We start from the raw sequence: 13,666 nt of genomic DNA, 5'->3' as shown, positions 1-13,666 counted from the left end.
ATATTCTGCCCAATTCCTAATACAATGGACATAAAAAAATGTGGTTATTTCTCCTCTGCAGTATGAACTGAAACTAAAGACAGAAGCACTTCATACTTATCATCATCCATACCACATTCCTTTGCCTTTTTTGTAGTTCCTTTATTGCTATATGATCATCTATATTGATGATCACATACCTGCAGCATCAGTGTGCGTGTGTGTGTGTGTATATATATATATGTATGTATGTTCAGTAGCGTAACTCCAGAACGGAACGTGGAATTCAAGATATAGATGTACCTTGAATTTGTGCAACAGAAGAACTGCTTTCCTGGTTTTGCTGAGTTCCAGTCCTAACATTCCACAAAAAGGCATATTACCTGTACTTTTTACCATTCCAGTCTTTCACACTTCTTACAAAAGGGACACAAAGTCCCAGTAAGAATCATGCTCCATGTGCTACCAACTTTCAGACTGCAGCAATTTTTGCAATCCTTATTAAAATTTTACAATCCGAAAGTACAACTAAAAGCAAAGCAAACTGTTTGATTCAATTTCCCTTTTTCAAAAATAAAGGCTGTCTATACATAAGGTAGAAGCAGATATCAGGGCTCCAAACAACATTTACAGCCTGTTTCTCGAAAAGGTTTATTTAGAAACCAGGAATATCTAAAATGAATTAAAATCCTGATTTGTCATAGGTCAGCTATGTAAAACCTACAAGCAATGCAAAACCTGCAAGATGTTCCTTATTAATCATGGCCACGACAAACTATGACAGTTAAAACCAACTGTAACAGAACATAACATTGCTTCTGAAGTTATGGTTCAGTATCTTACTCATGCCAAAAAGCACTGTAGATCACTGCACAAGGTAATGTTCCTCGAATGTTCTTTTTGCCCATACATTTAGTCTATTCACAGTGTCATGACAGATGTGAGGTGACTGGGAATCTATACAGAACAGTCACAAGAAAGAGAAAACAATAAATTAGAAAATGCTGACACTGCAGAGAAATTACTACAAATTAACAGAGAATCGAAAGTAAAGAGACAAAGAGACACTAGAAGCAGAAAAAAAAGGAAAAAGGGAGAAGTGCTAGATAACAGGAGATAGGCAGTGAAATAATAAAGAAAAAATAACCCACAGTCTCCCACAAATCTGGAACAGCAAGACAGTGAGCAAAAGGACCTAAACCAGGAAAAGCAAGGCAAAGCAGCAGCTACCACAGATTGTTCTCCACTCATAAGAAAACCAACAAAATACACATTGACGTTAATTGATTTATGTGAACATCTGTCTCCATCGGTCACGATGCTCACTACCCTTGTATTAGCCTTCTGCTCAGCATACGGAAACCAAATTACCGATATCCTAATTCAGCTTAATTCTGCAGCCAATTACCAACTTTTCTTTCCACGCATTAAATTCCACCTAGCTTCATAATATTTGTCAGGTAAGCCAAGCTAAGTTTCTACTGATTTTCTTACAAATTTTGTTTTCCTACATGATTTCAGTTTCCTTTAGGATTATTTATTCTTTATCAGGCCTACTACTGAAACCTGTACAACCCTATGCTTTCAGCTGGTCTGGTCCATTTGCTCTTCTGCCCTTAGATTTATAAAGAAAACTACGCAAAAAAACCTAATCATGGTTTGTGAACATAAACTCTAATACTCTCAGGTGCTGTAGAAAATCTACCCAAGCAGAGGAGACACAAAAGTTCATTTAATTCACATGCATAATCATCAAAAGCAGTTAGTAAAAAGAGGAGCTAAGAAGCAGGCATCCTCACGCATCCAATACGTCACAACGATTTGAGGAAAGAAAGGTGTTTGATCCCGCACTGGGAACAGGCTGAAAAACCTGGTGAGGTTTTACACTGCTACTCTCTCCCAAAGGTACAATCACTAGTACTCCTACTAACTCGTACTACTAATAACCGTGTAGTCATCATATCTCCAGCCACCATAAAACACACGAACAGACACTTTCTTGTGAAAACTAAAAATTATGGTTTTAAATTGAGAAAGTCGGCAATGGATAGGAGACTGCAAAATCAGCATATGTACAGATATTCAAAATTCATCCAGATCAGCGATCTCATTTATCTCTCAAATCAGCTCTGGATTAAGCAGAGAGGTGGACTGCAGCGTTTCTACATATGGAAAGTGGGCATTTGGGGAAGACAGAGAGACTATTTATCACAGCCTGTGGTGACAAGAGGCAATGGTTTTAAACTGGAAAAGGGTAAGTTTACATTGGATATTAATAATTACTTCTCTGCAGTGAGGGTGGTGAGACACTGCAACAGATGCTAGAGAAGCTATGGATGTCCCATCATTGGAAACATTCAAGGTCAGGTTGGATGGGGCTTTGAGCAACCCCAAACCATTCCACATGATCTGTGACTGCATGACCTCTGCGTGACTTACAACCTCATTATTTGATGGTCCTCTTAGCAAGTTCCTGAATCACTTTTATCTCTGGAAAACACCGAATAAGGGGTAGGTAATTATCCTTTAAAACACAATCAAGCCCATGTTGCCTCGTCTTATTTCAGAGAGTCGAGCTCTCCAGAGATAGACTGCAACTTAAATGGGAAACAGGCAAAGCACATACTTTGTGTTAATATTTCCATTTCTCAACTCTGAGTACTCCCAGTATAACTAACTGAAAAAGAAAATTCTGTAGTATGAATTCGTGCATTTATTAGGAAATGTTTGAGGTTGAAACTTCTGTATTATGCAGTGCTGACAGCAGTTTAAACCAAAAGTTTTATTACTAGTAATGAGGACTCAAACTGTAGGCTCTTCTTTAAACAGTAAATTAATCCCAACTTCCAGCAGAGAACATGATTTCTTGAGCCACCTAGCTCAATATATATTTCCAACTAGCCTGATGACATCAAGTCAATCACAACGGGCAGCCAAGGCCATAGAATACACCTGGCCAGTTCCCAGGCCACAACGACGCTGCTGGCTTGCAAATTCCATGGTCACTACGTCCCAGGCCACTTTTTTTTCCCCAATCTTCAGAAATTACAAGGGTTACTACAAAGTTACTCTGACACACAGTAAGCAGCTGCAGCCCACTGCCAGTTACTTCACTTCATTTTCTGAAGGCTACTCTACATGCTTTTAAAGAGAAAACCCCTACTAGATCTGAACGCTTCATATGAATGTCAGCCACTACAGGGAGACAGAAAAAGAAAACCTGACAGCAATTTCAGAGTCTGAGTACTTCTGAGAATCAATAATGGGAAAGAAATATAACCAACACAGTATTGACCATTCACGAAGATGACTTTGACATCAGGAAGTCAAATGAGCCAGAGGCAAATGCACCCTACATTTAACTAAAACATACTAGTGTGAGATTAAAATCTTTCAAGTTAAGTAAACAGAGGAAGACTGAGTATCTGCACTGTACCTAAATGAAGACTGCTACATTGAAAATACAATGACATCCTAACAACCGATCACCAGAATTCAAATGCCTCCATCAAGTCTTCCTGAAATACATGTATTTTGTCTCCATAACTTATTTCTAAGATGGGGATAAAAGTATTTCTCTAAACCATGATAGTTACAAGAATAATTATGTTAATAATTGAGAAGAAGAACGGGATACTAAAAGCAAGTCTGAAACAAAAGTATTTAAAAGTGCATACTTTTCATTTTACTACCTAAATACAAAGACAAATTTTTCATGCTGTTCTTCCAATCTGTAAAACAGTTCCACTCCAGCCATCATTTACACTTTTAAACATGCAGAGCGCCCCGGCACCTTCGAAAAATGAAGATTATGGCTATCTGAAACTAGTAAACTAAAGCCAAAAACTGAGATTTTTAATCAGGCCACTTAAATCCTTTCTCAATCTACTAACATCCATTTAATTCAGTTCTGAAATAACAGAAGAAAAAACATTCACTGGTAAACTATCTTTCAGTTCAAGGATTAAATGAATTTTAAGATGCTATGTAATATTCTTACTATGCTAAGCAGTCCTTCAGCAAAAAGAACTCAAAGAATTTATATCCCTGTTATTCTTAATTAACAATTAGAAATCGATACCTCCTTTCCACAGCTTGCAGAAAAAAAGTTCAACACCCCCATCCTCCCTTGAACTTATAAATTTCCAGCCACAAAACCATGTTTTTCCATTAATGTTAAAGACAACGATCAAAACATACACAAGACATTTAAATGAGGACATAAGAGCAGAGAGGAAGGTCTCAAACACATACAGGAGACTTGGAGACAGGGAGCCATAATACTTCATTCTGAGAGACAACAACTGCGTATGAAGCCACTTAAAAAATTCCTTGTAAGTGCAAGGACACAGGAGATCGGCAATGCCCTTCACCTATCCTGTGGCACATTAATACCAGACAGCTTTAATCTTTTGTACAAAATGAACACATTCCTCTTAGAATAATGGGAAGCAGTAGCAGGCTGACCAGGTATGACCTACCTTTCCAGATTTGATGTCTACTATATTTTCCCCATAATTACATTAAACTCAGTCCCAAGGTTCGAGTCCTCTGGGATCCCACATCCTTGTGCAATGGAGAAGACGTGGTTTATAGATGGCCTTAACAAGGAACATTAAACTCAGTATGTGGAAACTTATAGGTTTGATTTTTTAGAATCATAGAATAACAAGGTTGGAAAAGACCTCTGGGATCATCGAGTCCAACTATACCTATCTGCCACTAAAGCACATTCTTAAGTACCCCATCTACCCGTCTTTTACAAATGTCTAGGGATGGTGACTTCATCACCTCCCTGGGCAGCCTCTGCCAGTGCCCAATGAAGTCAATTTTTTTTTTCCTAATGTCCAACCTGAGCCTCCCCTGGTGCAGCTTGAGGTCACTCCCCCTTCTCTTATCACCTATCACTTGGGAGAAGAGACCAGCACACACCCCTCTATAACCTCCTTTCAGGTGTTTGTAGAGAGCAATAAGGTCACCCCTCAGCCTCCTCTTCTCCAGGCTAAACAACCCCAGCTCTCTCAGCAGCTTTTGTTATGAAGTAACAGCATAGAACACTCTGCTAAACCACAAATCTGATCAAGCTTATGACACTACGTGTACACGTACACACACACATACATATATGTATATAATACATCCGCATGTTGTTTAATATTCTTTAACAATCTGTGATTCTGCGATATAAAGCACATGGTCCCAGCTACAGAAAATTAAACACTGTGTGAGATGACAATCGGCTTAGATACATGCCATGAAGAACACGTCTAAAACAACAGAAGATGATGTTCCACCACGTGCACATGAACCTTCTCTATGTATCCTGGGAAATGGCAAGAGCATAACAATAGGGTTCTGCCCCTAAAAACGGGAAAAGCAGCTTCCACGCAGTAACTTCTAAAAAAAATACATACGGTAACTTTCTAAAAGGAAATAACCGTACGCGGTTACAAAAATCCCAACCACCTGCTAGGACGTTGCTTCAGAATACAAAATAAATCATCTCCAGGCAAAACCACACACCAGATTTTTCAGCAGTGCCAGCAGCCGCCAGCAAGGCCGTCCCGGGGGTCGGTGCAGCGCAGGTGACAGCTCAGGTGACAGCTCAGAAGACCCGCGGAACGCCCCCAGCCACACGCACAGTTGAGAAACGTGACAAATTTCAGAGAGAATGCCGTCTGCACGCGGCCAGGGGCGGCTCAGCGCTCTGGGGAGGGCGCACGGCCACGCTGCACCCGCGAGGGGCGAAGCTGGAGGCTCCCCATCCTCTCCACAGCCGCAGGGCGCTGACACCGGCCGGGCCCCCACTAACACCCCGGGGCCGTTCTGGGGTGCAGGCCCCCCCCGCCTACCCCAGGGCTGTGCCGGGGTGCAGCCCCCCCTTCCCCCCCGCCGTCGTTCTGGGGCAATGTCGGGGTTCATCATCACCACCACCTCCCCCCAGGGCTGTTCCGGGGTTCACACCCCGCCTCCGCACTTGGGGCGCTGGGGCTGTGCCGGGGTTCACCACCCGCCCCCCTCCCCGCGGTCCGTGAGGCGCCAGCGGCGCTGAGACCTCCCCCCCCCCGCCACCGCCAGGCCTCCCCTCCCACCCCTGAGGGCGCCGAGCGCTCACCTGCAGCGGAGGGCTGGGGAGAGGGTGGCGGCAGCAGATAAGGGACCTTCGCCCTGCGAGGCTGAGGCGAGCGGCGGGTCCCCGCCGGGGAGCCGCGTCCTTTCCTCACAGCGGCGGCGGCGGCGTTGTCAAAGGGAAAACATGACGCGGGCGGGGAGGGGAGGGGAAGAGAAGGGGGAGAAGGCGAGATCTCGCGAGAGCCGGCCGCGCCCCGCCCCCGCCGACAGGGGGAGCGCGCCGGGGCCGCGGGGGCTGTCGGGAAAGGCGCGCGCCCCGCCCCGCCCGCAGGGGCTCGTGGCGGCGGGGTCACGTGGGAGTCGGGCGGGGGGGGGGGGGGGGGGGAGGCTGAGGGGGTTAAGGCATCAGCGGAACGGGGAGCGTTGGTTATATTAACGCGTGAGGAGAGAGCAGGCAGTGGGTTTGCATCAAAGCAATCTATAGATCAGAGGCGGGAATGCCGAGACAGAACTGTGAAATCATGGAATGGTTTGGGTTGGAAAGGACCTCAAAGCCCATCCAGTCCCACCCCTGCCATGGGCAGGGACACCTCCCCCTGGCTCAGGGGCTCCAAGCCCCATCCAACCTGGCCTGGAACCCCTCCGGGGATGGGGCAGCCACCACTGCCCTGGGCAGCCTGGGCCAGGGCCTCCCCACCCTCACAGGAAAACATTTCTGACTGATACCTAATGTAAATCTGCCCTCTTTCAACTTATCCTGTTTTAGACTCAGAATTTCAATCCCCTGTGACACTTTTGCCTCTTGCTGTTACCGACCTGTTCATTTTGTTTAGGCCAAAGCTTTCTTTTTCAACATACTCCTGTTTGTCCACCAATGTGACCCATTTTGCCTTTTGTGTACTTCCCATCTCTGCGTACAGCATCTCTTTATCTTCCTTTCACTGACTTTCCAATACATTTATTCAATCAGTATCCTCATCTGTCGTGAGGATCACACAGAGTCCTGTGTCCAGTTCTGGAGTCCCCAACATCAGAAGGATACAAGGAACAGCTGAGGGAACTGGGGTTGTTTAGCCTGGAGAGGAGGAGGCTGAGGGGAGACCTTATTGCTGTCTACAACTACCTGAAAGGAGGTTGTAGAGAGGTGCGTGCAGGTCTATTCTCCCAACTGACAGGCAATAGGATGAGGGAATGGCTCAAGCTGTGCCAAGGGAGGTTCAGATTGGACATTAGGGAGAAATTTTTCACAGAAAGGGTCATCAGACACCAGCAGAGGCTGCCTGGGGAGAGGGTGGAGTGTCCATCCCTGGAGGTACTTAGAAGATGAATAGATGAGGTACTTAAGGATATGGTTTAGTAGCAGATGATCTTGAAGGTCCCTTCCGATGCAAACCGTTCTATAATAAGTATTGTATCACGACTGAACTAGAGGTCAAGATGGTGGCAGCAACAACAAGGTGTCAAGCAAGGTCAATGAGGCAAGAAAAAAAAACAATAACATTTTTCAGTTGTACCTACATCGATTGGTTATGGTCCATACAATGGCAGGGATGTCATGAGTGAATTAGCATACATTGTTAATGAATTTCATTAAATAAAGAGGAAAACTGACAAGAAGCAAGAGAAAGGCTTCTGTGCAAGGAGCAATTGCATATGTTTGGATACATTAGCCTAAGGTAGTAATATAACAGAAGTTTACAAAGACCGGTGACACAAAAACAGTGAACAGGGAACAGTTGTTTGCCTCATCCAGTAGAAGAGCTAGAGGCTGACAGGTGGAAGTAGCAGATGTCAGATTCAGAACAAGCAAAAATGGAGATCATTTCTTCATACATAATTAAGCTGTAGAACACACTGCTGCTGGACACTAGCAAGAGTTTACCCAAGATCAAAACAGGACCTGGGAAAAACAAGACAGATTACCAGAGATATCTCCTCTGGCTGAAAAACACACTGACCTGGAGGCCAGTGGGGGCCACAGAGTATTTGAGGACACATCACTATGTGCTCGCTCTTACTTCTTCTTCCTTAAGTGTCTGCCGATGGCTGTCTGAGCAGACACATGGTACCACCGGAGCAGTGTCCCCATCTTTATGTCCTTGTCCTTCAGCCCATCTGTACCACATCTCTCCTCAGTACAAGCACCTCTCTCAGCCCAAAGTAAATCCCCTTCATAGTTAATCCTGAAGTATAGAGTGCTTAGGGGATGTACGAAGGGCAGAGCTCAGCTTTTTGGAGGGGCTGCAGCACTTCATGATACAAGTTCCAACTGAAATGAGGTAAATGACACCGGCAGCTTCAGAGGCAGATCCCAGCTATTCACAGCACTTGATTCTGTCCTCCCAAAAGGCTACTCATGGATCCATAATTCTTGGCAGCAGAATAAAACCCAAAAGCCTTGTTTTAAAAATATTCTTTGACCCACCCAAGCTGAAGAACACAGACCAAACATCACCAAGAATGGGGTAAATTATAAAAACATTTTAAAGCGCTCTTTATTTAAAACATGCCAGCTAAAAGGATGTTGCGAAAGAAAAACTTCAAAAATTCAGCAGATACGTCACAATACACTAAATTCAGTAACGTCCAGCAGATCTGCCATTCCACAGAACAGAAAGAGGAATAAACAGACCCAGGAAGCCCTCCTCTTCAACATGCTAACATGCCCCACACCCACATATTTATGTTAACCGCAGCACGAAGACAAACCTTATCATTAACTGCAGGTTTTTATGGCTTGCAGGCTCCACCAGCAACCAAGTGGTATATAATTCTGAAGGAATTTCTTAGGTTTGCAAATGTTAAATGGTTTTAAGTTTTGTAAACTTAAATTCATATAGCTACAAGGTTTTCTTTTGTTTGTCAAGTCTTGAAACAGCCTGTCAATCACCTCTTGTACTGAGAGTCTAGGACTCTCACCCTTGTAGCTTGGCTGTATACAGGTCTATCTGATTCCAGAGATCTCCGAATCTAAGTTACACTGGAGACATTATGCAGCCAGACTGGGACCAGAGGTGCCAAGCATGAGAAGAACCAAGGAAGCAAATTCATAGTAGCGTTCCAAATTAAAAATCTTCCTAACATTTTTTAATATGTATATTTTTTAAACATACATGACTACTATTCTATAGACTGTTGTCATCAAAGTACCTAATTCTCTAAGATGCCTTGAAAAGTTTTGCCATGCAATTTTCTACCATTATTGTTGCAAAATAGCATGATGCCAACTAAAGGAGGGGGTAAGAGCAACAACAAAAGAAGGAAAATCCAGTTTGGTACACCCAGCCTTCATAAGGTTTTCAGCCCATAGAGCGCTGCCAACATCCCCCAAAGGACCACTGCAATTTATCTTTTTAACTTCTCACATTAAGCTTGTTCATTAGATAGCAACTGTTAGTATTATATTAACCAATAGTTAGTAAGTCTCAAACAGCATCTAGAAGTCACTGGCTTCCCTAGTTCCTCAAGGAGTCCAGGAGGGCTTTTTCAGAGCTGGAGCCCCCACTCGCTGGGGGCCACACAGCCTGAGCTACTGTCTGCTGGCACTTGGGATCTCCCCTACTCAAAGGAAATCCAGGGTGGCAAGTGGTACGGGATGAAGAGGCCTATTCCATCTCCTCGTACAGTAGGGAAGTAGCGTCAAAATTCAGAAGAACCCTAATGAAGCCAGCAGCTTCCTCATCTACAGCGGTACCAGTAGATCTAAAAATAAGGACAAAGAAGAGGAACAAAATCTGCATTTGCTGTGACATAGCCTATGGCTGTCACTAGAAATCAGCCACCTCGTTTGAGAGTCAAACTATCGTTAAATGAAAATGTAGCACTTCCATTCTTTGGAAGCTGCAGAGGCTCCAAACTCTTTGGAGCACCCTGTAGACAGGTCAGAGGAAAGATCAGCCCTCCAGCCATCTGCAGCTATGTGTCAACAGAGCAAAAAAATAATAAAAAAAAAAGTTGAGTTTTATGGGAGAACCCCAGAACCAGACCAGGAAAACCTGAATCACAGCTCCTTAGTGGGTAACATCCATCATTCTCTCTCCCTCCTTCACAGCACGCATGGGCAGAAGCCTTCAAACCCTGCAAATTTGTAGTCGTGCAGGTACTGCTCTGACTGCAGGATACTCGCACTCAATTTCTATTTCCAAGAGTCTCCATCTTAGCTTCAAAGCATAGAGGGAGGCTAGAAGAGAGCCCGTAGGACCCTGCAGGTTTCGAGGGAAGGGAGGCTGTAGATACTACCTCCATTAGCTGTGTGCTCCCACCTCCTGTTTAAAACAGAAATAACCCCTCCTGATGACTGCAGATCTGCTGAGTCCCACCCCTTGGCTTTCCTCCTTCCCAGCTGCACTTGGACTAAGGCAGATTTCATCTAGCATTCAGCTCTACAAAACCTGTTTTACATCAATGATTTCCTATTATTTGATAGGAGTTGCTGCATTATTTATTAGTTTTAAATGTATTGTTATGTAATACCAACAAATGTGTTTTTAATTTTAGGCAGTGATAAGGAAGGTTTAATAATGAGAGAACAACATGCACTTCATCATTGGGTCCCTCTTCTTCTAAAACTGTTAGTAATCATCCTTTATTTTTAGTATCCACATTTAACTCTTTATTCTCTTCTGGTCCAGAAATTATACCAGGGCTAGGACCAATCCTGCTCCCGCTATTTTTGGAATTTCTTTTGTTCATAATGCAGTGCCTAGAACAGGACCCAAAATTCAGCATTAGACTATGCTATTTATCTAGGGCTTGTTCTTTACTACTTCTCCACAATGCACGATGATTTTGGATCATTACAGAAAATCGGATTTATATACCAAACACCTCAATTAACTGTGGTTTGCTTTTACTGACTTTTTTTTCCAGCAGACATTGCTAACATGCCTTGCTGTTGTCATGGCAATGAAAGGAGTCTATATGGGTTTGGATGTGACTCAGAAATCATTTCAAACAGAAATTGGACAACGATTAAAATAACGGACATTGGATGTTTCTGTGCCACCAGTTAACAAATGGTCAGTGGGGAAAAAAGAAGGAGTACAAACTAGTAATGAAAAACACTGAAGGCCCTTAGATTGGATACTAGACTCCAAAATTCTACTTGTGACCCCATCTTGCAGTTAGGGCTGTGTGGGTAAAGCTTTATTACTCTCGAGTGTCATGAAATTCAGTGTTCTGCCTGTGTAGTTACTTAACTGGACCAGGATCTCAGTTTGCTCAAATAAACGTCACTTTTAATGTTCAGAAATACAAGAGCAGAATTGTATCGTATACTCGTCCCAATAAAGGTCTTCACACAATCGCTGCTCTGTGAGAGCTCATTCAAAGGCAAGATACTTCTCTTTGCCAATGAGTTCACAATTTACTTGACGAAAGAGGAAAAAATACTTTAGAGAAGGAAGTTTACCAATTAAAAAGTGAGGAAAGGAGCTTGTGTCAGTCACTGATCAAGTGTGGAAGAAGTAGTTGCAAATACTAAGAAATGTGACTAAAGCCAGCCTACACCAATCTATGAAGTGTCTGGGAAAATTGATTGCTAGGCTTAAAATACCCTTCACCTATGTCTTCTGTACGTTACTCATCACAACACCAGCTCTTTTCATGTGGATCCAAGGTACACGAGGGGAGCAGTTATTAGAACATTTTACCTTTGCAGGGATGCCAACGTGGAGGCATTCAAATATATGCATCTGTGTCAGTCACTAACTGTATCTTCTGACTCATGTTCTGGAGTGACAGTTCTTCTGCACGGCATTTCCCCTTCATACCAAGCTGAGCCATACTAACTGCTGTTTATTAGAAAGCAATCTAAAGCCACACGCACGTGGCCAGCTGGCTCTTACCCCAGCGCAAACCATGACCGCCACATAACCAGCAGTTATAATCCACTGTCAGGATTGCAGGGGGCTGTGTCACTTCCCTTCTTCTGCTGCTGGATCCCAACATGCTGTGAAATGCAGAGTGGGAACTGGTCTGAAGTAACCCCCGCTTTAAGATCTGGTGCAAGCCATCACCACCTCTCCCTTTCTTTAGCTAGATGGTCACTTTTTCAAACCATTATAAACCAGTCTGGGTGAAAGTGTTCTGCACCTCAGAAACGCCTTTGGACCAAGACAGAAAATGTGAAAGAAGAAAATGGGGAAAATGCATGGGAAACAGGAGGGGTTTGCACTGGAAGACAACGAATGAGAATATCGAGGCAAAAATAAAAGGATTATGTGAACATGTAAGTAATATTAAAATTCAGACACAAGACTAAGTCCAAACTGATCTATGCATGGGTACAAAACAGTTTGAGCAAGAGGGTTATCAGAACTTCGAAAGGATTAGTAATTCACATTAGCTCAGTATGATAGCACCTACTGCATAGCAAAAGCGCAGTTTAAATATCATATAATAATAATAATATGCATAAACATACTAGAGAGAATTAAAGAATAAATAACCAATAGTCAAAGTACTGTTCCTAGGATTAATTCTCCCCAGCTGTACTTTTACCACTTGTTCGCAGTGCCTTTAGGGCCTTAGGAGTGAGTTTTGATCATCTGCTGTCTTTTAAGAACTCCTGTTGAACAATCCTGCAGTTGTGTCACTGCTTTGTATCCCTTTACCAATAGGGAAAAAAAGGACTTATCACAAGTGTTTCCCCCCCCGCCATAGTCTTTCCTACTCAGTGAGCAAGGCAAACAGAGACTGCTGGATGGCAACACGAAGAAGAGACACCGCAGAGCTCTAACATCACCTTTGTGCTTACTACTGGGGCACACGGATGCAAACAGACTGAGACTAGCTGTCCATTTGCATTTAAAGCAGAGGTTATCCCGCTATCACGGCCCTGGAGCAGAAGCAAACAGAGTGGTTAGTCTTGGCAGGACACAGGAGGGTGCACTGGAGGACTGCCAGACGCAGTACACAAGAGACATGTGCCTGTACATATTAACTTAATGCCCCGTAAACTCATTGCTCTTCCAAAAAGGAGTAGCCACAGTAACTCACGAGTCAATATTTACAAAGAGTTGCATCACATGAAGCTGGGCTCAGTAGCAAGCTAACTCTTGAGCTGTTTCTATGAGGCATGAGTATTCTGCACTTTTTGCAACCCCGATCCAGTCTCCATTTTCATAAGGAGAAAAAAAAAAAGCAATACTTTAATTAATTTATCTAAATGGCTTTAGGTAAGCAGAAAGCTTCCATTTTTTTCAGCTGAGGCCATCTGACCTTGAATAAGTCCCCTTCCTATTTATTCTCCTCTGAAATGGGCATGATGCCGCTAGTTAGGTATATAATTTGCTTCCAAATTAATCTTTTTGCAGAAATGCAAAATATTACTACACTTCACTGTAATTGTTCCATTCAACATCCTAGACCTGACTTCTTTCATCAAGAATCATAGAATCACTAGGTTGGAAAGGACACACTGGATCATCGAGTCAATCAACATAGATCAACTATAGTTGATCAACTAAACTATATTTTTTCTTATGTTCCTATCAGTTATTTCCCCAGTCCCTTAACTTTCTTTTTTTTCCAGTGACTTTTCTGTCCTTCTTTCAGTTCATTGATATTCTTCTAGTCTTTGACTGGAACTGAATATTCTAACTGTTGTCAGAGA

At 43.2% G+C, this 13,666-nt stretch overlaps 1 protein-coding gene across 7 annotated transcripts in view; it reads right to left on the bottom strand.

The window, feature by feature from the left end:
- HERC1 (HECT and RLD domain containing E3 ubiquitin protein ligase family member 1) overlaps window positions 1-6,241 on the bottom strand; it is a 77,616-nt gene extending 71,375 nt beyond the window's left edge. For all 7 annotated transcript variants that reach the window (XM_054077660.1, XM_054077658.1, XM_054077664.1 and 4 more), the window contains exon 1: window positions 6,095-6,241. The gene's annotated coding sequence lies outside the window, so the exon portion shown is untranslated. The remainder of the gene's footprint in view (window positions 1-6,094) is intronic.
- Between the last annotated feature and the right edge of the window lie 7,425 nt (window positions 6,242-13,666).

This window comes from Cuculus canorus, chromosome 12 (genome assembly GCF_017976375.1).
Source record: "Cuculus canorus isolate bCucCan1 chromosome 12, bCucCan1.pri, whole genome shotgun sequence".
In the NCBI taxonomy this organism is placed as follows: Eukaryota; Metazoa; Chordata; class Aves; order Cuculiformes; family Cuculidae; genus Cuculus; species Cuculus canorus.
The sequence above is the reverse complement of the archived record's forward strand: the minus strand, read 5'-3'. Positions and strand labels throughout refer to the sequence as shown.